Source organism: Phalacrocorax carbo, chromosome 20 (genome assembly GCF_963921805.1).
Source record: "Phalacrocorax carbo chromosome 20, bPhaCar2.1, whole genome shotgun sequence".
NCBI lineage: Eukaryota > Metazoa > Chordata > Aves > Suliformes > Phalacrocoracidae > Phalacrocorax > Phalacrocorax carbo.
Genome location: NC_087532.1, coordinates 6,109,951 through 6,132,429, shown reverse-complemented (window position 1 = coordinate 6,132,429; position 22,479 = coordinate 6,109,951). Strand labels below are relative to the sequence as shown.

The window sequence follows — 22,479 nt, the reverse complement described above, 5'->3', positions numbered from 1 at the left end:
TTTATCTGACTTGGAGTTATGAAGGAGAGAAGAGCAGTGATGGTATAAACAGTCTAAAACTGTGGGCTGGGCACAAGGTTCAGCGAGGGTCTTGCACTATCATCACCTCTACTGCACACACTAGTAGCAAAGATCCCGCTCAAAAGCAAGGAAGAAAATAAAAGAGAAAGAGGGAAAGTGCATAAGGTGACAGACAGACTGCTGGAGTTCCCTGTCGTAACGGCCTGTGGGTGATTTCATATTCCCTTTTCATGGTTAGAGCCAGCAGCCAAAGAGGCAGCTGAAGAATCAAACAAGCTTTCTGGCCAGCTGGTGGTTCACTGGGCGTGTAAGCCCGGCAGCATGCCATGCAGGCTGGTACAGAAGAGGGCACACAGCAAAGGCTCTGCAGAGGAGGAGTGCTCTTCCTGGGGTGCCCCGGCAGCACAACGCGCTGGCTCTGAATGGCTCAGCAAGGACAAGGCAGGATGCCCAGGCCACAGTCCTTAGGACAGTCATAACTGCAGCAATAGCCTGCCTTTCTACAAGGGCTTTTCTCCACAAGCACTGACTCTCCAGGTGCCTTGCAGAGTACCTCAGACACCTTTTTGCTCATTACTGATACGCAGCCTCCACCTCAATAAGCCTCTGATACTGGTCCACTGACAGGGACAGGAAGCAGGGAGCATCATATCCTATTTAAATGTATTAAGCACCTCAGCACACCAGTGGCTGGCAACGTAATATCTTCATACAACTCTCATTGAAGCCAGAAAAATCTATGTACAGGCTTCAATGAGACTTGGGTTTGGCTGGAAAAAACACAGATTTCTGACAACTCCTTGCTAAATATTGTAAATCTCTCAGATTTCCTTCCTCTAGTGTACCTGAAAAATATTATCTTCCTATTAAGGATCATGAGCAAGTAACTGTGACCTTCATGTGCATCAATATTAAAGGACAACTGCTCCGGCCAGCAGCTTAAGAGGAGATTTCAGAAGAAAGGTCGAACACCTATGCCATGTGCAGCACAGATTAGACGAGACTTAAGTTAGAAAGCCACATTCAATGGCTAAGGGGGCATAGGGGGCATAGCTACATCCTGCTATTTCTGTCTTTCAATAATCAGTTGAGAAGCCTTGGGTGACCTTTCTCTGCCTCAGTTTCCCCTCAGTCACAGAGCAATTAATTTGTTAATGCTCTGAGCATTAAGGCTTAACAGACAGTGCTCGGGGGCCAGACACAGACCCTGATGCAAAGTACTGACATGAGCATAGATCACAACAAAATGTGATACTGGATAGGTAATGGGAAGAGGCAGAGATACACAGATGAAAGCTGTGTCAGTTGGGTGACTCACTAGAATCATGATAGTCGCTAGGGCTTAAGCAGTTTATTTATAGCTGCTGCGAGCACAGAGTCGCTAGATCTCAGAATGACAGCTGGGAGAGGAAATGTGGATTTTTTTATTATTATTTTACCTTTGGGGAATGTTTCTTCCTCACAGGAAGAGATAATTAAATCAACAATTAAAGCCATAAAGATTCCTGAATCACAGACAATGGTGCATTGTATCCAACCTCTTCTGCTTGCTTACAGAGCGCAGAAGCGATTTTGCCAGTCTAAGAAACTTAACTGTCTGGTGCATGGAAGTCACAGCCAGGCAAACTTGGGTAATGGGAAGAAACTGGAAAAGCAGCCAGGCTGTCCTGGAGAGATGTGGGGTGTGCAGGGACTATACCACCTTTGAATGAGCTCAGCTGGGGCCCCAATCATCTTTGGAGGCTTTGACACTATAAAAAACTGTAATGATTTTCTTCAAACTGCATATCAAGGGGAATAGCATGAAACTACCCTGATGTAAGCAATCCCTTCCAATACTGCTCCTTGGAGCTTAGGAGACATGCAGACCTGCAATAGGCAGGACCAGTTAGCATGGGAGTTATAAAACACAGCACTACAGGGCCTCTCCAGCCAGCAGCCTCAAATGAAATAATACCATTGATATTCTTTACCACCAAGAGCTATCTCTCACCTACCGCTACAAAAAACCAACAGATTCCTTTACCTCCACACAACAGGTAATAAATATTTGTTATTGTTTATAAAAGCACCATTAAAGAAAATTTTAAGCATAGGAAAGAAAAAGGCAGGATTTCTCCTAATAGCCTTTGTGGTGGCAAAGCAGCCTTACCAGTGGATAGGAAAATTCCCAAGGCAGCTTGTATTCTAAAACACGTGGGAAATAACATCTCTCAATGACTTTTCTCCAACGCAAAAGGGTTTGGAACAACAGTGCTGACAGAATCTGAAGCTGGAACTCCAGATTTTCAGCTTTGACAATGGAATTATTGCACATTATTCTTTCTAAGCAAATTAAACCCATTAATCATCATAATTAGTAATGCTCTGTGTCAGTGATATGGTAACAGAACTAGTCATTATACTGTGCTATTAAGAAACTAAAGAATGATACTACAGCCACTACATGCTGCTGCTGTCACTGGCTGGCTGCAGAGGAGTATGCTAATGCCCAAGGCTTAAGAAGGACTCCAACTTCAAAGAGATATGAGGGCAGCAACAGATACCATCTCTCCTATGCTCGCTTTAAAGCCCTGGGGATGCTGAGAGATAGCAGAAGAGAACAAATTCATCCTTAGTATGATTCTGCTTGAGCCAGTTCAGGCATGGCAGAAATTATTTTAGCCCACGAGGTTTCCCCTTGATTTATATCTAGAAAAGACAGTATCATTTAAGTGTGAAGACAAGTCCAGCCATGTATCGCCAGGGATGGGCTGGGTTGTATGCAGAGTCCATCAGGATGCTGAGCTTTGGCACAATTGCCCTGGTGCTGCTCTCATCAATGTTTCATCACCATGTATACTGGAACTGCATTAATGTGCTTGCTAAACATTAAAGATCTATCCATTAATGAATGACTGTCAGATTTTGAAAACCATTTATGATGATAAAAGTGCCTTATACCAACTCTTAGCATGTAATACTCAGTCACTAGACGTGTGTTGAGCCTTTATAACCTATTTATGAAGCACCTTAAGCTGGTTGTAGTCCACTTCTATTTGTTTGAATTTAGTTATATGCATAGGCCACAAGTGGCAGAGGGTAGCCCATGCGCTAGGTGCAATATAACCACAGCAAAAAAGACCCCTGGTGATCCCTACACCAAAGAGCCTACTAGCCAGGCAAATCACAACAAACAACTTTCTCAACAAGCTTTTCTTCCTTCTTTTGCAAATATCTCTGGAGAGAGGGAGAATTTTTACCTAACTGATTTGTTACTTGAAATCAGTTACCAAAATGTTTCACTAATTTTGTTTTCTATACCGCTCACTAGCCAGGCTAGGTTGCTTAGTTACATTGTCATTTGGAATTATTTTTGCTCCACGACTTGACCAAGGATGAGTCCCTTGATTGATTCTGATGTTGATGCCGACAGAAATGGAATTTAAAATTTCCTTCCCTCCTGCCTAGTAAGATTGGATGGCACGAATGTTATAGAAAGTGAACACAAAGGAATCAATCTGGACACCTCCCCCATACAGCAAGTATGTTCCTCCCAGTGATGTCAGCGAGATGACTTGTTTGGGGTGTGGGAAGGGCTGAAACACACTGATGCAAACAGATGACTGTTTGCCCTTTTATTCTGTGACGTGCATGTGCCTGCACAGACATGCCCGCATACACCTGTGCTTGATAAGGTGCCAGCACCCTGTACTAATTGTCCTTACCAGTCATACTTTCACAACATGCCCTTAGGGCAGATGCCCAGGCTATCCACAAATATGGGATACAGCAGATCCTCAAATAACAACATATCTCATCGAATTGCAGCTTAAATCTTCACTCCAAAGCAACAGCTCTCAACGTCATGCTTCCTCATTCCCCGTTCTCTAGTACCTCCCTTCCTTTAACACATGCTCCCCTCCATTCTTTTCACACTACATCTTTCCCCTACATGTCAGTTTGCCACCCCTCCCACACCATCTTCTTCTAAAACAGCCAGCTTAGTCAATAACAGAGCATTTGGCTCTTCTCAGTCAAGTATTTCTCATGTTGTGAGCTCCACCTAGTGATGTAACCGAAGCCTTATCTCCAGTCAATCTTGACGCTGCATGCAAGGTATTTCGTGCTGGACACAAGGGATCTGGGATTGCACAGCACTGGGATAAAAAGCCTTTCCGCCTGTCGGAATTTCTCTAAAGACATCAGTAACTACAGCGTATCAACATCTAAGAGCTGCCGTGTGGCACAGGCAGTGCTGTCAGCTGGGGAGCTCGGTAGAAAGCTAGAGGAAAATATGGTGAAATATAGCCCAGTGGCTTCCAAGAGGACTGCCTTCCCATTCGTCATAGACAGGTCCTGGCAGTTCTCTGCAATGAGGCACATCTCCCACCCCAGTTTCCTACTACAGCTGTCAGTAGCTAATCCTTTTTTAGCAGTGCCTTTTCAGTAGCCACACACTGATTGGGCTGGACGCCTGGCATTGCAGAATGGTGCTTGGCACTTGGTTGAACCACACTGACTGCACACCCTGAGGGAAACGGTGCTACTACTAACCGCGTTCTGTAGCAGCAGAGCGCTTGGGCTTCCTGTGCCGCCAGCATGAGGCTTTCCATCAGCACTTATTAAAATTGAGCAACAGAGGCCAATAAAAAGATGTCAGAGATGAATAAAGCAGGGTTTTTTTCCCTGCATATCTGGCTGCCTTCGTAACTGCATGTAGCACCGATGTGCAAAGCACAGCATCATGGGTGAGAGGACAATTCTGGTGAGACTAGGATTTGTGGAAGCTGTCAAACTGTTGTGGGTGTCATTGCATTTCCCTGCAGGGTCATTGCAACATCTAGCTGCATGCCTGCACAGAAGCAAAGCAAGCCAGTTTTTCCACTCAAAGACAATCTTCTTCACGTGTGAGTTCTCCCTTCCCCGAGGTTCTATCATGTATAAAGTATCTTCATTCTTCTAACCAGATGTGCCAAAAAAGTTTCACAGTAGAAGGATGCTAAGTGCTTTCTTAGCCTCCAGAGCGCTCTCAGCGCAGTCTGCTCATGGCACTCTGTAGAGCAACTGGAGAACCTGAGGCTCCAAGCAGAGGGGAAAACATTGCCTACAGAAGAAATGGGGATAAGGTGCTACTACTTGGGCTTTCAAATACCCATACCAACCACTAAACTTCACTGTATTTTAGAAACAGTGAAGATGGATGGGTCTTGAAGTACTATTTGTGGAGGGAGCAGACACAGAAATGGTATGGAGGCCAGGGAAGCAGATGAGGATCCTTTATATGGATCCTCAGATCTTTCCAGTTCCATCTCTGGATACAAGGCCAAGGAAGGCCCTAGCACATTCCTCTCTCATTGCCTGCTCCGAAAGCATTTGCTGCTGTTTCATATTTCGTTCTGATTTTTGACCTCTTGCCCCCACACACTACTAACAAGCTGGCATTGAGACTGACACACTTTTGGAATCACAGGCAAAGCCCTGACGATCAAGGAGGATTAGATTCCCAGCAGGGGATGAAATATAGCTACTTGGAATAAACCAGAACTTTCCTGTAAGCCTGTAAATCTCCAAATTGCCTCCTTTCCTCAATGGCCCTTCTCCACTAAACCCTCAGCCTGCAGTTTCCATTGAGTTATCCTATACTGCTTGGTTGCCTCTCCTCTCTTTTTGAATGGTCTGGGTGGATTTTGGGGGAAGAGTGGGTTTCACCTCCTGCCTAATCCCCTGTTGGCACCACAGAGTACAGGTCATGCAACATAAAACGGCTGTGCCACGTCTCACTGTTCCCAGGCACAGTGTGGCTGCCTAAGGCTGTTGGCCAGGTCCCAGTCCATCAGAAGGACTCAGTTCTGAGCATAGACTTCAGTGACATCTGGCTCAGACCCCTTTACAATGTCAACTGTAATATAAGAAAGCAGATAAGAAGAGAAGTGCACATTACACATCCTCCATCTGCTCTCCCCAGGTCTCTCCCTCTTTGAGAGACTGGCAAACTTGGTTTCCTGGAGACATTTTACGGGGCCATCAGCACAGAATAAGGGGCACAAATCAGATCATTTAGTGCAAGCTGAAATCGCAGATGTTCCACAATAAATTGGGGTGCAATCTCATTTACTTGCTTTATCCCATTCCTGCTTTGGAGTAACAATTTCACAGTCAAATGTGGGTTGTTTAGAATTTAAAATGTTCTCACTCCCCATTCCCTCTATCGAGGAAGATCACAAAACTCTCAGACAAAGTGTTTAATAGATTCTTAGACTGCTGAAAAATAATATAAACCCAAACCAGATAGTTCCTTAATTTCAAAAGATAATAATTTACCAAGATATTCTCAGGCAAAAGAAATATCTCTCTATATATATCTATCTACGCTGTTTAGGATTTCATCCCTCATTTTTGTAAAATTCATGAAAGATTTATGAGTTATTCAGCTACTCTGAGTTCCTGAGATATTGCTAATAAACCTTCCCCTTATTCCTACTGTTACATCTCATCAGGCCCTTAGACATTTCAGGCTTTTGAAGCATACAGAGGTTCTCTTTTTGTTGAAGTATTTTAATATCTGCTTCCCTAAGATGAACATCAAGTTTTGCTACTCCATCAAATCCACCATTTTCCACTCTCCCATCGTAACTTAGAAGCCAGACAGACGACACATTAATCCCTTGTTAAGACAGGAGTGGAGTTAGATGAGAGGAAACTTTAAACCAGATAATGCTCCAGCCCTTAAAGAATTAAGGAAAGGTAGCTTTTCCTCAAAGTAAATTCAGGACTATTATCGCCACAAAGGACATACTGTTACACTGCCAGCATTCAGCTCTGCCAAATAAAAGTCTTCAAAGGCTTTTGAGGACCTATTCAAGCATATGTCTTGTGCAGCAGAGAGAATACTGAGATTTTCATTTTGTTGACTATTCCCTGAGAGATGGTTCTCTTCCTGGACATATTTCCATGCTCCCCTTTCCCCCTGCCACCACTTTTCTCAATTCCTAAGCAATTCATACCATTATTTCAAGGAAATCTCTCAATAACTGTGGATAAGCCACAAAATCCATCCTTGGCAGACCACAGGTTCCCTATTCTGCAGACTCTTAGAGCTGAGACGTAGGGCTTGGTCTAAGTCCTACTCAGTTCTTAAAGGTGAGCTGGCATAAGAAGATGTAGCTGCCTGCATTCAGCCACAAAACATGCTCATGATCAGTCCACAATGTTTAAGATCTTTTCAAAAGAAATCAATCAACAAATCAGAGAAACTCCTTGCTTCCCCAGGAAAGAAAACAAAGTTAACCCCATCAAATACACTCTATTACCCAGGACGTAGAATTTCCAGCTTAAGTTTCCAGCTCTCCGTGCTGTATCTTCAAGGTCACTCCCTGGCTATGGTCTGAATAAATTGATGCCTATGTGCTGTCCAAGGTCCGGGAACACAGCCGCTCAGCCTTAATAGCAGAGACACAGAGACATTCCCCTTGTCAGAACTAATATAGAGATCTATGCAGCTTCTCCAAGAGGCTTCAGTTTGAGCAGATTCTCCACAGCACACAATGGATGAGCCCTTGAGATTTTAATCCTTTTGCTTTTTAATCTTTTTTTCTTCACAGTCTTGTCATGCACTGTAGAGTTTCCAGTGATTAAGCCCACAACAGAAGAAGGTAAAATTCCCCTGTAGACAAGAGCAGATCAAAAGAAAGGAAGTCTTGATTCAGCCTCTTGTCAGCAAGCCCTTCCCCAGAACCAGGCCTGGGGAGATCATCTAGAAAACCATCTAAACTTCCATCTTAATTACGGACGAAGCTTTCATCACAATAGTATCTTTATACCTCAGAGTCTTAACAGATGTGTCATGGAAGTGCCCTGGCAAGATAAGAACAATTATCCCTATTTTCAGATGAGGAACTGAGACCAGGAAAGGGAAGCAACTGATCCACTATCAGACACAAAAGCTGTTACTGAGCAAAGAATTTTACATGAGCCTGCAAGCTGCAGACTAACACCTGAACCGCTAGCTGCTTCTATAATTTACCTCCTAAACATAAAACTGAGTATGAAGTAAGCCTTTTTCTCCCTCAGTAACACTTTGCCCCTCTTCCCAGGACAGATCACTGCAGTGGGCATAGACTTGCACTGAGTTTTACTGTTTGAGGCTCTCAGTGCCGAGCATCCTCTCCCACAACGTATCAGTGTAGTTTTTCCTGGTGGTAGCAACACTCAGAGCATCAGCCAAGCAGACCATGCATCATTACGGATTGACCCCACAGCCTCATAATTCCTGTCTTCTCTGCACCCAAGTGATCCAGTCTGGGGCCATCCAAAGGTGTGTTTATGCGCTGTGAGACAGCACACCTGTACACCAGAGGATGTAGGCACAGCACAATCTGCTCATTGATCTTCCTGTCTGATGATCGTGTGACACAGGCATAGCAGGAGTTCATGAAAGCAGGGGGTCTCCAGGCATAACGAAGCCTAGAGATTAAGGAGCCAGCTTTCCACAAACTTGTCAGAAATCATGAGAATTAAGAACACTTGGGATTTCAGTTTCTTTTTACTCAGAGAGCATTCTGTTCTTAACTACAGTTGGCAGCCACAGTGGCCACCTAATCTGGCTTTGTCAGGGTTGAATTCAATAACGTTCAGAAGGGGAAACAACATGCCTTCCCTAAGTCCAAATCACCTTGGACACATGTCCAAAGCAACTCTGGACAGCTGCTTCCTTTGTGAGGAGTTCCAAGGAATAGGAACAGTGTGGTGGCAAACTCCTTGGGCTTAGAGATTTCTCAGTGCATTTTGGCAAAGAATGGTCCTTTATTACTCTCCTTACCTCTAAGCCCATCTTCCCTCCTCCATGAAATGAACAACAAAAAAGAAATGTAAAGGATTAGCAAATAGTTTCACTTCCTGATCTTATATCTGTGACAGCACCAATCCACTGTGTGGCCTTGAGCAGGCTGCTTCAGCACTCTCCTAAATTTCCCTGCTGGCTAAGTGGAGATGTGTGATAAAGCTGAGAGGCTGCAGGCAAGCTGTTATCCTCCACTGGAGAGAATCAGAGCTAGTCAATCCATGTATTACAAGTGCACTTATACTGGCATTTAAGAGAGATTCTCCTGGATGTTTTAAGAGCTGGAAGAACTGAATTTTACATCTCTTCCCAGATATAACACTGTCACACCCTAGAAATCCTGTTTTTGCAGTGTTATCGATTCCTCCCAGTTAGGCAACATACAGAGAGAGAAAAAACACCTACGCCTGAGACAGAGATGAAATTTAGGAGCTCTCAGCTGCTTCTCTTCATGGCACCATGATACTTCCTTTCCATCATTTAAACATAGCCATAGCATAGGTTGCCTCTGCCTGAGTCTAGGATTTTACTGAGCACCTGTGAGAAAACTTAGTTAAATCTGAACCTTGACAAAAATCACTGCTTTACATCTCAGAAAGGTATATATGCCCCACATTGTTTCATTCTGGATGCTATTTTTCTCTTCCATAGCAGATTATGCAGAGTAAAGCTTTGGAAAGCCTGCCTCTGCCCGTTGCCCGCCACCATATTGGATACCTGTAGCATGTGATCTCTGAAACAACCACTATCAGAAAAGTCTGATAGTGGATCCAACTCAGCTATATTTTCAAAGCCTGCAAATAGAGAACCTGGGAACCTTTGCTAGAGCAGCCTGGAAACTGTGAAAAATCTGGGTCCCTTTCTTGATAAGCAGACTGCAGGAGAAAGATGGTCCTTACATCTCCAGCTAGCAGTAGGATCTGGCTAACACAAAGAAAGGCACTGAAAGTTTAAGAACCCTTGTAGAAAACCTGAGGATAACACAAACTAGAGGAGATAACCAGGACTTGCCCTGTAGGAATTCTCCTAAAAAAATTTAGATTTGCAAATTGGGACCTCTAGGCTATAGAGGCAGCTATACAGAAGGTATCTAGGCAGCTCAAGAACCAGCAGAGTTCAGCTCTGGGGGCATTTGAGGTCTGGCCTGTTCCCCTGACTCTCATCCCTGTAGCTGTCTGCCCGTCAGAAGGGGAAACTTTTTATCATTCTCTTTCAAAACTTTCCAACACAACTAAGGCTTTGACACGTTGAGATGGAAAGAAAAGAACCTGCACCAAATCTTTAGAGAGAAAACACTGCACAAATTTAGTGACGCTCTCTATATAGCATCTCCCTTTATTCCCCTTTTGACAGCTCTGGGAGCTGCTGGGATTTTAAGCACTCAGAATACTTACACGTAGATTGGAGGATGGAGGGCATATGAAACACAACAGAAGGAGAGGGAGGTTGAGTAGAAAAGCAAGAGGGATGCAGGTGTTCTGAGTACACAGGGTTTATGGATGACTTATTCAGTAATATACCATCAATTATACTAATGCTGTGTCAGCTGGATAAACTCCTGGCAGACAGGAGGCAGCTGGGGAGACAGACTCACTTCTCTGTCTGTCATGATCAAGACCAGTGCTCCCCACTCATTCGAGCAGGTATATGCGCGTTGTGTCCTGCAGAGGAGATACCGTCAGCTTCACAAATTTCTGCAGGAGTCCAATGACCATCTGCTGCTTTCCTACCTGACGTGTTTGGCAGGCCAGTGTAGGGAAGCTGGTTCCACTGGTTCACCCTCAGTGTCATAATACTACTGCTGGTCTGGCACAAACTCTTCATGCTCAGCGAGCACAATTGCAGGCCACTCCCTAACCAGAAGAAGATGGGGGCTCAATAATTTCCAACGTGTTAAAGAGCTACCTAGAATCCTCTGCACTGTGAGATGAGCAGCCTCCCTGCTGCCTACAAAGTGCTTTAAGAGCCCTGCAGGGAAGGATTCCCACAGGGTGTAGTGTTTATCACAAGCACAGCACCGTGCACAATATAAATCCTACAATATAAATCATCACACACCAATGTCACAGCCCCTACAATAAGTTCCTAAGTGTACAGTTCAAGAAGCAAAACGCGATGCCTGTCTGTTTTCTCTTCAGCCCTCCCAGCTGGTCCTTGTCATCACTTGTTTGCTGTTTGTGAAGGGAGTTTTTGCGCTTGTGGATTTCTGTTCCTGCCTCTGGATCTACAATAATCCTGTGACTGCGATGCCAAGCAGCGCCTGAAGACAATTTTATCACAGTCTGTATAATGTGTAAATACCATTAAGTTAGACGGATTTTCTCATTAATTCTCCGTCCCAGTGACAAGCCAGGAATTAACGCAATTGATTTTCCAGTCCCTGCTCATTATCAATCATCCAAGAACTTAGTCACATCTCATCTGTTCCACCTGGGTTCCAGCATTTATTTGTAGACTTCAACTTATATTAAAATAATAAAAAACAATGGCCGTGGCAAACTCTGTCATCAAAACCCAGACAAGAACAAACTGTGTATGTTCCTAACTCCTTTGGTGGAAAACTTCCCACTATGTACCACCATCCTACAGAGAAAAAGCAGTGGGCAGGTTAAGGAACAGCCTGTTGTACGCTGCCTGTTGCACTAATATTTTCCATCTTGCAAACAAAATAAATGCACACCTCTGTATTGCCCTCTAAAAACTTAAACAACAATTCATAGGGTGCTTGTTTCCTGGAGGAGCTCCATCTGAAATTAATAGAAGCTCTATAGAACTCGCAAGGGACCTCCACAATTCAACCCCGATTGCCCCATTACTCCCTCTGAAATGCTTCTGACTCTGCCACTTGTCTCTACTGACTGCAGTGGGATTGCTGCCCTTCAGTCCCTCAGCAAGGGGAAAGACATGCATTATCTGACTCAACAGGTTTACAAGAAGAAAGTGAAAACCTGGGAAAAAATGTGTAAGGTCAAAATGAAAAAGCAGTAAACGCAGCATAAAACTCTTTTCAGCTCTAGAATAAGTTCTGTAAGGCTGCAAACGAAGAGGAATCACAAGCAGTGGTGGTGAAGCGAATCATCTCAGTGTCTCACAGTTCTTCTGTTCCTGTGGTTCCCACCATGTCTGTCCCACTGTCAGACCACACAAGCAGAAGGAAACTTTCCTGTGGCATGCTGGAATTTTGCACTCTCAAGCTTTCCTGATCTCCTTCATTACCATCTCTTGGACCAGAAGTGGAAGTCTGGCTCACACAGAATTTTCTGCAGAAACCTACAGGTAGGTAGATACTTAAATGGCAGGCTGGCAAATGCAACCCCTCTATCATGAAACAGATGTGCTTTCAGTCCACACAATCCTCACTGGGCCTCTGCATAAAACGGAGAGTCTTTTGGATCACATCTTACACTCTCATTTCCTTACCTGTATCTTCAATCTCTCAAGTATTCTCTTGCTTGTTCTACATCATTCTGCTCCACTGGATTACATACTGCGTAAATCTGCCCATTCATCTGTCTGTGGCTCACCCAAGAAACAGGAAACCCAGAGCGCCACACACTTTTTCTGTAAATGGAAACAAGTAGATTGCTGTAGACAATAAATAGTTCTGAATCCCCCTCACTGAGGGCATCTGTTCTTCTGGCATATGTAGTCAGAAGGGGTTTTATAAACCAAAACCATCTCTCTCATCCACTGCAGACAGAGATGTTCACTCTGGCTATTACAGGTTGGTAATGATGAGTGCCGAATGCTTTTGCTGTGCTAAACTGTGCAGGCAAACCTCTTCTTGACCCAATTATCATTTTAAACCTTGTGAGGCAAGTGCTTATTCAAATGCTCGCTGGTGTCAATATAATGAAGTAGCTGCCTTTTATCTGCGTCTGCAACCCCGTCCTCAGTTTTGTTCCTTAGATAGTTCTCAGTCCTGTCATGCCGTGGTGAGTCCCACAAATCAATCAAACATGAAATAGTGGGGAGGAAAGAGGAAAGTCTCCTCCTAGGCGTCTGAAGTGCACAGCTGGTCCCACAAGCTCTCTGCCTCATCCTAGAGGGCCTGTAAATAAGTGTAGTCTTTTAAAGCCATGAGCTATCTTCGGCTCATCTGGATCCAGAAAGTACTGAAGACAGGCTCAGAGATGGAATTATCACTAGATAATAATAATCTTTGTGGAAGCTATTTAAGGGTACTTCTAATCTTTTTTATTAGGTGACTTTTGAAACTTCCAGTGCAGGGAGATGGTACAGTTTTTGAATACTAAGCAATAAGAGGTTAGAAAGGATACTTCAATCTCATGGCAGCTTCTCCAGATAATTAGATTCCTAATCCCTGAAAGGTTATGATCTCGGTTTACTCTGCTGGGACAGAAGGTACCCAATTAGTCTTTCATCACATGATCCAGTGCAGGCTCTGGCATTGCCTGCAAGAGACAGGTAACAATTTGTAAATCATCATCACAGCAGGGGAAAAATAAAGGTGTGGCAGATACAGGGGCCAGGCTCTGATATCAGTTTCTGTCTTGTGTTTCTCACTGGAACGGAGTAGGATACGTCTTTCTTCCACCTACTGTGAAACAACAGCTCACAACATCCACAAACACAAAGCATGATAAAGTCCATTCTCTAAAGGGCGCTGGCTGGCTAGCCTGTATGCAAGAGCCTGCCCTCATCTAAACAGAGCTGGATAAATACCTCTCCAACCGAGATCTGGCAGCCCACCGTGAAGTGCTCAGAAGATAAGTTGTCTAGGTAGTATTGCTGCTGTGTTGTCAGCTTTTTTCAAGGTTATGGCACTGAAAGGCAATAGCATTAGCAGAAAAGCATGGGGGATGGGGAGGTGTTCTGTTCTTCATAGAGAACCCATATTAAATCATAAAATAACCTCTCAAGGACTGTGGAGTGTTTGGCTGCAGAACAGAGGAGTTTGTAAATACAGTGGAACCAAGCTAGCGTCTGTAAAACATCTTCACAAATGCAGAACAAAACAGAGAGCAAGTCAAATGCTAACCCCCTCCAGCAGGAAATAAACAGAAAACATCTATGGGCTTAAATCTAGTCCTAAACAACAACAAGAAAAAATTAGGAGTCAAAATCAGCAATGGTGTGTACGGATCATTTCACAGAAACGAATGAATTTCATAGTCCAGATTATATCTGGTGTCTTCTTGGTAGTATTACTGCTATCAACAACCACTGAATGTTTCAGGCAAGGGCTCTACCAGTAAGTAAGGAGAAGGAATGAGCCTCTGGAAAAGAAAGCATCCTCAAGGAACTGCTCATTTCTGAATGAGACACTAGACAAGGACTGGTGTGAAAAGAGGAATAAAAATCATGGACAATCAGACAAAACGACGTCACCTTCCAAGTACCAAAGGTGGCTGTGGCAGCACATTGCAAAATGGTGGTTCCTGGAGATAAATCAAACCCACTGGTTTGTTAATATGGGTAAGGCTTACAGTACACAGGTGATTTTGCAAGTTGTTAGCTACACCTTTTGAGCAGCCAGGGATCTTGTCTGAATCTTCTCATGTACCACCAAGTGCTGTCTCATGGATGACGTCTTGCCGGGTTTTTTCCAACTCACTGCAGACCACAGAGGTATGCACTACATTAGGTAAAAAGGATTTCTAATAATCACACAGAATCACAGAATGCCAGGTGGGAAGGGACCTCAGGGACCATCTAGTCCAACCTTTCTAGGAAGAGCACAGTCTAAACAAGATGGCCCAGCACCCTGTCCAGACGACTCTTGAAGGTGTCCAACGTGGCCGAGCCAACCCCTTCCCTGGGGAGATTATTCCAATGGTGACTGTCCTCACTGTGAAAAATTTCCCTCTCGTGTCCATTCGGAATCTCCCCAAGAGCAACTTGTGTCCATCCCCCCTTGTTCTCTCCATGGGACTCCGTGTAAAAAGGGAGTCTCCGTCTTCTTTGTAGCTGCCCCTTAAGTACTGGTACATGGTGATGAGATCCCTTCTGAGCCTCCTTTTCTCAAGGCTGAACAAACCCAGCTCTCCCAGCCCATCCTTGTGTGGCAGCTTCCCAGTCCTGTGATCATCCTGGTGGCCCTTCTCTGGGCCCCTTCCAGCCTGGCTACATCCTTTTTGTACAGTGGGGACCAGAACTGCACACAGAGCTCCAGGTGTGGCCTGACAAGTGCTGAGTAGAGCGGGATAATGACTTCTTAATAACTGCTGGTGATGCCCTTTTTGATGCAGCCCAGCATCCTGTTGGCCTTCTTGGCCGCAGCAGCCACTGTTTGCTCATGTTGAGCTTCCCCCACCAGGACCCCCAGGTCCCTTTCCACAGAGCTGCTCTCCAGCCAGGTGGATCCCAGTCTGTGCTGTGCTTGGATTATGTTTTCCCAGGTGCAGGACCTTACACTTGTCCTTGTTGAACTTCATAAGGTTCTTGCTGGCCCACTCCCCCAGCCTATGCAGACCTTCCTGCAGAGCAGCTCTCCCTTCTGGAGTGTCTACTTCCCCACTCAGTTTGGTGTCATCAGCAAACTTCATCAGGCTACACTTGATCCCATTATCCAGATCACTTATAAAGATGTTGAATAACATTGGGCCCAAATAATAATAAGTAGTGTGCTAACAGCCTGCATGAGAAAAATATGGAGACTTTTTAAGGTTATACTAAAAAGAAAACAAACAAAAAATCTGTCAGAAACCAACACTTTCTCCTTTATCAATGGCTGACCTCATTTCCCCCTGCAGCCCGGTAAACACATCATTCGCGTGTAACTAGTTTTATGACAGATTTCAGACCAGAACAGATTTTTATAGCTCAACCTTGAACTCTAGCAAGCACAGAATCCCAGTTGGTGAGGGAATAAGATAAGCTGCAGCATCAGCTGCAGAGCCCTGCTCCAGGATAAAGGCCAGGGACTAACATTAGGCGATGCAGTGAGCTAACAGGGCATCAGGGACAGGGGCTGAGCACAGCAGATTGCTGCTAGCCAGCTCCCTCATGATCAGAAGGACACCTGGCACATCCCAGCAAGTGCTTGACAGCTCTTCCAGGTCTAGGACTATACAAAACTCCACCAGATCCCCTCAGCCCTATTCTGTTTCCCATCTTGGTTCCCCACATACAGCTCTTCCAGCTCACTTCAGTACTGCCTTGCAACCGCCTCTACATGCTATTCTGCCCATCCAGGATGTCTACAGAGAGCACTGATTGAAATGATATTCATGGGCTGGGCAACAAGCCAGGGGACTCTCTTTACTGTCACTCACTTGGCAGTGACTGGAACAATTTATAGCAAATTGAAGTGTAAGGACTTGATAATGAAACTATTTCATTTCCATCTCTGATTCAGCTGCCACCTGTAAAACCGCAGCCAGGAATGGGCTCTGGAAATGGATTATAAGACCATTAGACTTCTGCCAGGCACTGCCTTCATCTTTATGCCTTTACTTCCGTTCCCACCCACATCAGGTTTGTTACTGTAAATGACCCTTCCCCTAGCTGGTCCCTGAACTGATCAGGGACCCCAGACTGATTTGCTACCACAAGGACACAGAATAATGCAGCTGTCTGCACCTTTTACAGACAGGTATCACGTGCAGAGTAGAAAGCTCCCAGCACTCAAATGTCCTTTCCTGTCCAAGTGGGCTGTCACCGCAGTGAAGGGGAAGCAGTGCCTGCCGGAGCACCACAGCCTCTTTGAACAGCTATTTCACACCGAGGAAAACAAACAGGGCACAGACTGTGTTTGGCCACTGACATTTTATAACTGCTCGTGCTAGCATCGTGAACAGCCCTCCTGTCACAGGAGCCTGTTTCTGACATTCACACCTGGACTGGCACCATTTGATGGTGGCCTTTTCCATCAGTGTCAGCCCCATCCACAAGGTGATTTATTCTACCATTTCAGCCAAACTGTTCAAACCTACACACATTCCAAAAGCAATATTTCTATATGCACCACCATAGCCTGACAATTTCGGTAAATTTTACTGTTAAAGCTCGTTTGGCAGATGAAAATCAAATAGTCTATTTCTACTATTCCCATTGCAGGATAGCCATTTCTGCTGCACTGCCTCCCTGGCACTCAAACTATTCCCTGTCCCTTCCCCATACACAGACATGGTGGTCAATTTTCCCCCAAAACCGCTGGCAGGAGCATAGTGACTAGGATGGCCAGGTTTTGAGTGTAAGAGGAAGTATCTACGGTGAATTCAGTCTTCCCTAGAAAGTACGAAACCTTGCTGAAGCAAATGCTGAAAACGTTTCTTCCCTTTAACTTTTCCTCCATAAGATGTTTTTTACACAAGTCTGAATAAAACACACATTCTCTCCCACACAAACAAGCACATGGATCTCTAGAATACAATCTTTTTTTTTTTTCCTCCTGTGGGCTAGCTTGCTAGAGAGATTGATATTCTTCTTATGTTTCAATCCTCAGGAAACATTCAGGGCCCCTAAATTACTTAGATGCGTTTCTTCACCATCTGGAGATGAGTTAACTCTCAATGGGAAGGTGCATCGCTTTGGTGTATGCACATGCGTTCAACCTTTCCTGACTCATTGAAAGCAGGAACACCTCGGTGCTGCTGCCTTCGGCCCAGCACTCTTCTGTCGATGGGTGTATCTCACACGTGTGTCTGCTGACCAACGGCTGCAGAAAGGGACAGGGGAATTTAGGACTCGGCTGTTTCTGGCCATGAACGTTCTTCAGAACTGGAGGCTCTTATACACAGACATACAGTGGGACCAGACCAACCTCCTGTTTAATGGTTTCCCAGGGCATAGTTCTGCAGGAGACAAGGAGTAGGCCAGTAGACAAATACACAGGACTTGCAGTCTCAGAAGGCACATGCAAAGTTCACACACTGGAGCATGTCACCTCCCTTCTCCAAATCCCAGGCTCTTCAGTCATGAGAGCCACACCACCTTCTCTGTGAAAATGCTGAGTACCTCTGGATGAAGCAGCACTATATAAAAATGCTAAAATTCCCTACATAAGGGATTTTTTCCCTCCAGAACACCTGAATTTCTGTGTATCCACTTCCTATGCTGGGATACTGACAGAACCACCAAAATCCTGAACAGTTTACCTTCAGCTTCCCCACCTCATCCTTTCACTTGCATTTTAACAATTTAAAATCCTAGGACCCAATTACTTTGAAAAGTAGGTTATTTGGGATATGGATTTTAGAATTCAGGCTATCACTGCTGAAAGGAGGACAGAGGCTGGGAAGTTCTGTGTGCCACGCTGACCTGCTACTGCTCACAGAACAGCACATGATTCCTGCCTTGTAAGGTAGTGGGGGGGGAAAAAAAAAAAGACAAACCCTTTGGCACAAAGTAAGATGGGATTTCAGCTTCTGAAGTTCATTAATACATAACTGTCCCCTCCAACTCCCTTCTTTATCTTTCCCCTTAATCCTCCTCTCCCCATCCATGTGCAAATGTTGTTCCACCTTCTGGAAACCTCAACTGCAAAGGTTTGAAGAAGCAAGGGATGCTGCAGGGGATTAATGCAGAAAGGAACTTTACAGAAAGCCTGCAGCACATCACTGGGGAGGAAGCTTTGTGTTTCTGGGTGGCTAATTAACTTCTACTTGAGAACTAATTTAAGGAAGAAGAAAGACCAGATGAAGAATGGTATGGCACAGCACCAAGTATACTCTTAAGGCTTTATTGAGCTCCAGAACACACAAAAAAAGCACGAGTCTCTAGCATGTTATTTGCAACCTCTCCTTTATTTATATTGACTGGAGCTAAGGTTTATACAGTAGTAGAGCTATCCCCCACAGGTTAACATACGACTCCTCTGTGGCATACAGAGGCCTTATGCCATACAGGAAGTAATTTATAATTCATCTGATTTTCATCAAGCCTTGGGACAATGGCTAACAAGACGGGGAAGATGGTTTATTAGACCCTTTTCCCATTAGGTAAGAGAAACTGCTTATTTCCCACAGCGTGAGGATGTTTCACAGCCTTATTTGCAAACACTGCATGAGATGCAAATTGCCTGAATTTGCCCCTTATATGGAAGGGGCATTCAGTTTTTTCCTTTACCACTAGCAAGTCAAATGACTCAGGGAGCAGGCCTTCTTTTTTGGCTTACTGGGACACCTATAAATATACATCATCTTTGCTCTTGGTGCTAAAGCAGTGACAATGCACTGTTTCCCATATAAACTGAACCGCTGCCTAAAAGAACTCTTCATTCTGCCCCAAAAGAGGAGGAGGAAAGAAGACTCTAGCCTTTGTTAAAATTGCTGGGCTATTCAGCATTTCCTAGTTAACAAACTGGCCACTGATCTAGCACTAGAACAAAGAGCAGATGCCAGAATCTCCTACCTGTTAGCACCTAAAATCCCTGCCAGAACAGCTCAGCTTCCTAGTACTAGCCTAGGCTAGGACAAGAGAACTGAAAGGTGCCAGCCAAGAGCTCGGCTGTAGGACGCAGACCCTAATCTCTCCTGTTGCTGAGCTTTCATCACTCTCAAGCTGTTAGAGCAGCGTGCCAGATCCTGTGTTTTAGTGAGGTTCTCGCTGTTTTCCTCACTCCCTGACAAACTGCCTATGTGACACATCTCTCAGCCAGCACGTTCATATGGATTCATTATTGACAGAGATGTCTGATTAATGAGCAGGTTCTCCTCCTTGTTGTTTTCATGAGAAAGCAGCACAATGGTGCCATAGATTTTAAATTCTTCAAACCCTCTGGCCTTGGCAGCCTGATGAGAAGTCAGCAGAGGCAAAGGACAGTAAAGGGTTACAGTTTTGTTCGGATTTGTTCTGTTTTTAAAAACCTTTGGGGTCTTCAGGTGCAGAGGTTGTGAACTGCAGTGTGTGAGTCCAGTGTCTCTCCCAAGAGAGTGCATGCATGAAGTCTGGAACAGATGCCCAAGCACAGGTTTCCTTCCAAGGGAATAGGTACACTTGGTCAGTAACCCACTGCGCCTGCAGATCAGTGAGACTTGCATGTTGAAGCAAGTCGCACTCTCTCAGCTGAAACCAAAGGAATACTGAACTATGTCCTCCAAGTATTTCTCATTCAGACAAATCCGTGTGGCCACTGAAATATCTGGATTAGAACACGGGCCTTCCTGTGATCTAACTATATGGAAAGAATAAGCACTGCCTGTATTAAGAGTTATCATCAGAAGAATGTGTGAAAGAAAACTTGATAAACACATTCATTTTGGGTCTTACTTTGAGTTACACAAAAGAGTAAAAAGCTTATTTCAGACAGGAAAGCATGGCCACTATTTGACCCAGTGCTGGGCCTGCTTCCTTTAGACATGGAGCTGCAATAAGCCAGCCGTGCTGAGTTTCATTAAAACTTATGAATTTTTTAGCAGTTCTGGGAGCTATAGATTTTAACTTGGCTAGATACTTAGCTCCAACTTAAAATGAAATATAGCTTTAAAAAGCCAGAGCAGCATTTCATTCCTTAAATATATAATTCAGCAGGTGCAAACTCCAACTATAAAGATTGCATCTAATCACAAAGGTGATTTAAATAAAAATAACCTACCAGTGACCTAAAAGACAAACCACTACATGAGGGGAAAGGCCTAGTTATTAAGGTACCAGACTGGAAAGGAGAACTCTCATGTACTCTCCTCCAAGGAGCATGACCTTGATTAAGCAGCAGCGACTCAGTCTACTGACCCAAGAAATAGGGAGAAGTCCAAGCTCCTAAAACCACAATAAAAGTATTAAGACTTTCCAACAGCGATTCAATATGTGAGTGTTAAAAGCAACTGACTGAACAGAAGCACATTTCAGAGTGTGCAGACACCACCTTTTTTCCCCACGAGTGTACTACCCATGAGGCACAGCCTGTCCACGCTCTTGTGAAAGCTCATCCCTCGGCATTTGACCAGAATAAGCCTATTAAGCCATCAGCAAAGGCTTTAAAAATATAAGATAGAGCTGACTGGCTTTCTTCAAATGCTTGTTTCAGCTATTACCTGCCTGGGCCAGAAGCATCTGTCAAGACATAATCTGCACATCAGAAATTCATCTGCAGCCATTTACCCTCCAAGTTTCCTTATACCAGAGGAGACCCAATGACGTACCACCAGACAAACACTGGGAAAAAAAAAATCTTGCAAATACAGCTAACAAATTCCTGCAGAGACAAAAAATGAGGTCATTTTAAGTACGCATTTGGAAAGTCTCCCTTCTCCATTGTCCTGAAGATTTTTGATCCACTGTCAGTAGAGGAGGGAAACAAACAAAAAACCTCTTAGACGCCAGGGCTGTAAAAAAATCCTCCCAAATAAGGAAGCTCTGACCAGTGCACAGTGACCTCAGCCTGTGCAACCCCTAAAACCATAAATGCAGGAGGGACACCCCTCCTTCCTCCTCCAATAACAATACAGTCTGCTGCATAAAACATTTTGCCACTCAAAAAGTGGACCTAGGATTCTGGATCAACCTCTTAGAGCAGCAGAGAAGCAGCAACACCAGAAATCTGCTCTACCACTTCTCACACGGGGAACCAGGTTTGTTTTAGACTGTGGAACAAAGTCAAAGGTGTCAGGACAATCCTGGCACCCTGCAGTGTCCCTTGTCTGCCTGCCAGAGGATCTCTCAGCCTAGGGCACAGGTACCACGGGTGCTGCAGCAGTGCTAGAAGAACAATGCTGCCATCTGCGGACAATCAGAATTACAGCCTCCACCTAGACAGGTGCTGGACAAAAAGGTGTTCAATGTTGCATGAATTTCAAATCTCTCGACATTTTCTGTGAGAGGTCCAGTTTCTCTAAAATGAGTTTTAAGCTGACTACTAATAGACTCTGCCTGCTACCAGGACAAAGCAGAGTGTGTTTTAAGAGCACGTGCAGAACAATTACAGTAATAACAAACCACCCAACATGCTGTCTTGCGAAAAGATACTCAGCAGACCGGTTTCTGCAGATTCAGATAAAAAGCTTAATCAAATTTCTTTGGGAGGATTCTTGAGTACAGCCCACGTCCACGTTTATCTGGATGCCGTGCTATTCTGAATTGTGTCCTCTAAAATTATCTCCACATGCTACTACCTTGGGGCCCACTCTGCACTTCAGAAAGGCTGAAAAATATTTTCCAGGACTAGCTGTCTTAGAATCATAGAATGTCCTGCAAACCCAAACAAGAAAGCACTTCAAAGCAGACAGTGATAGTAAGATAGTGTTGCAGAGAAAAGCATTAGCTCCACAATGTTTTATAGTCACTGAACTTTACTGCAGGAACTTCTTTCATTCTCTCCATTTCAGATGGATTTTAAACCAGAAGCAAAACCTGAAATCATCACTTTTCACAAAGCAAAGTCTTCTTTGTATGTTTTCAGCTTTGTATGTTTTCAGCTACATGCATCACAGACAATAGAGGTGGTGCCGCCAAGAGGTCTCTCTAGAATGTTCAAACCACTTTAACCACACATGAAAAGAGAGCACCACAAAGCGTGTAAGACAATAAGACTTCTTGGTCCCCTTAAACTAATTGTACATGCATTTGCAGAGTAGACTGCACCAGTGGCCAAGATAGGAAAATTTCAAACCATGCTTTAGGCTCATTTATGACACACACAGAGGGAAGCATTACGCTGTCACAGTCCTACAGAGCAAATCATTACAAGTCAGCAGCAGAGACCGTGGCACTGCAAGAATGGCAGATCACACAGG

At 44.4% G+C, this 22,479-nt stretch overlaps 1 long non-coding RNA gene across 1 annotated transcript in view; it reads right to left on the bottom strand.

The window, feature by feature from the left end:
• Nucleotides 1-14,857, bottom strand: part of LOC135316539 (uncharacterized) — a 32,098-nt gene extending 17,241 nt beyond the window's left edge. Inside the window, exon 1 of the long non-coding RNA XR_010375804.1 lies at nucleotides 12,263-14,857. This is a non-coding gene — a long non-coding RNA (uncharacterized LOC135316539). The remainder of the gene's footprint in view (nucleotides 1-12,262) is intronic.
• Between the last annotated feature and the right edge of the window lie 7,622 nt (nucleotides 14,858-22,479).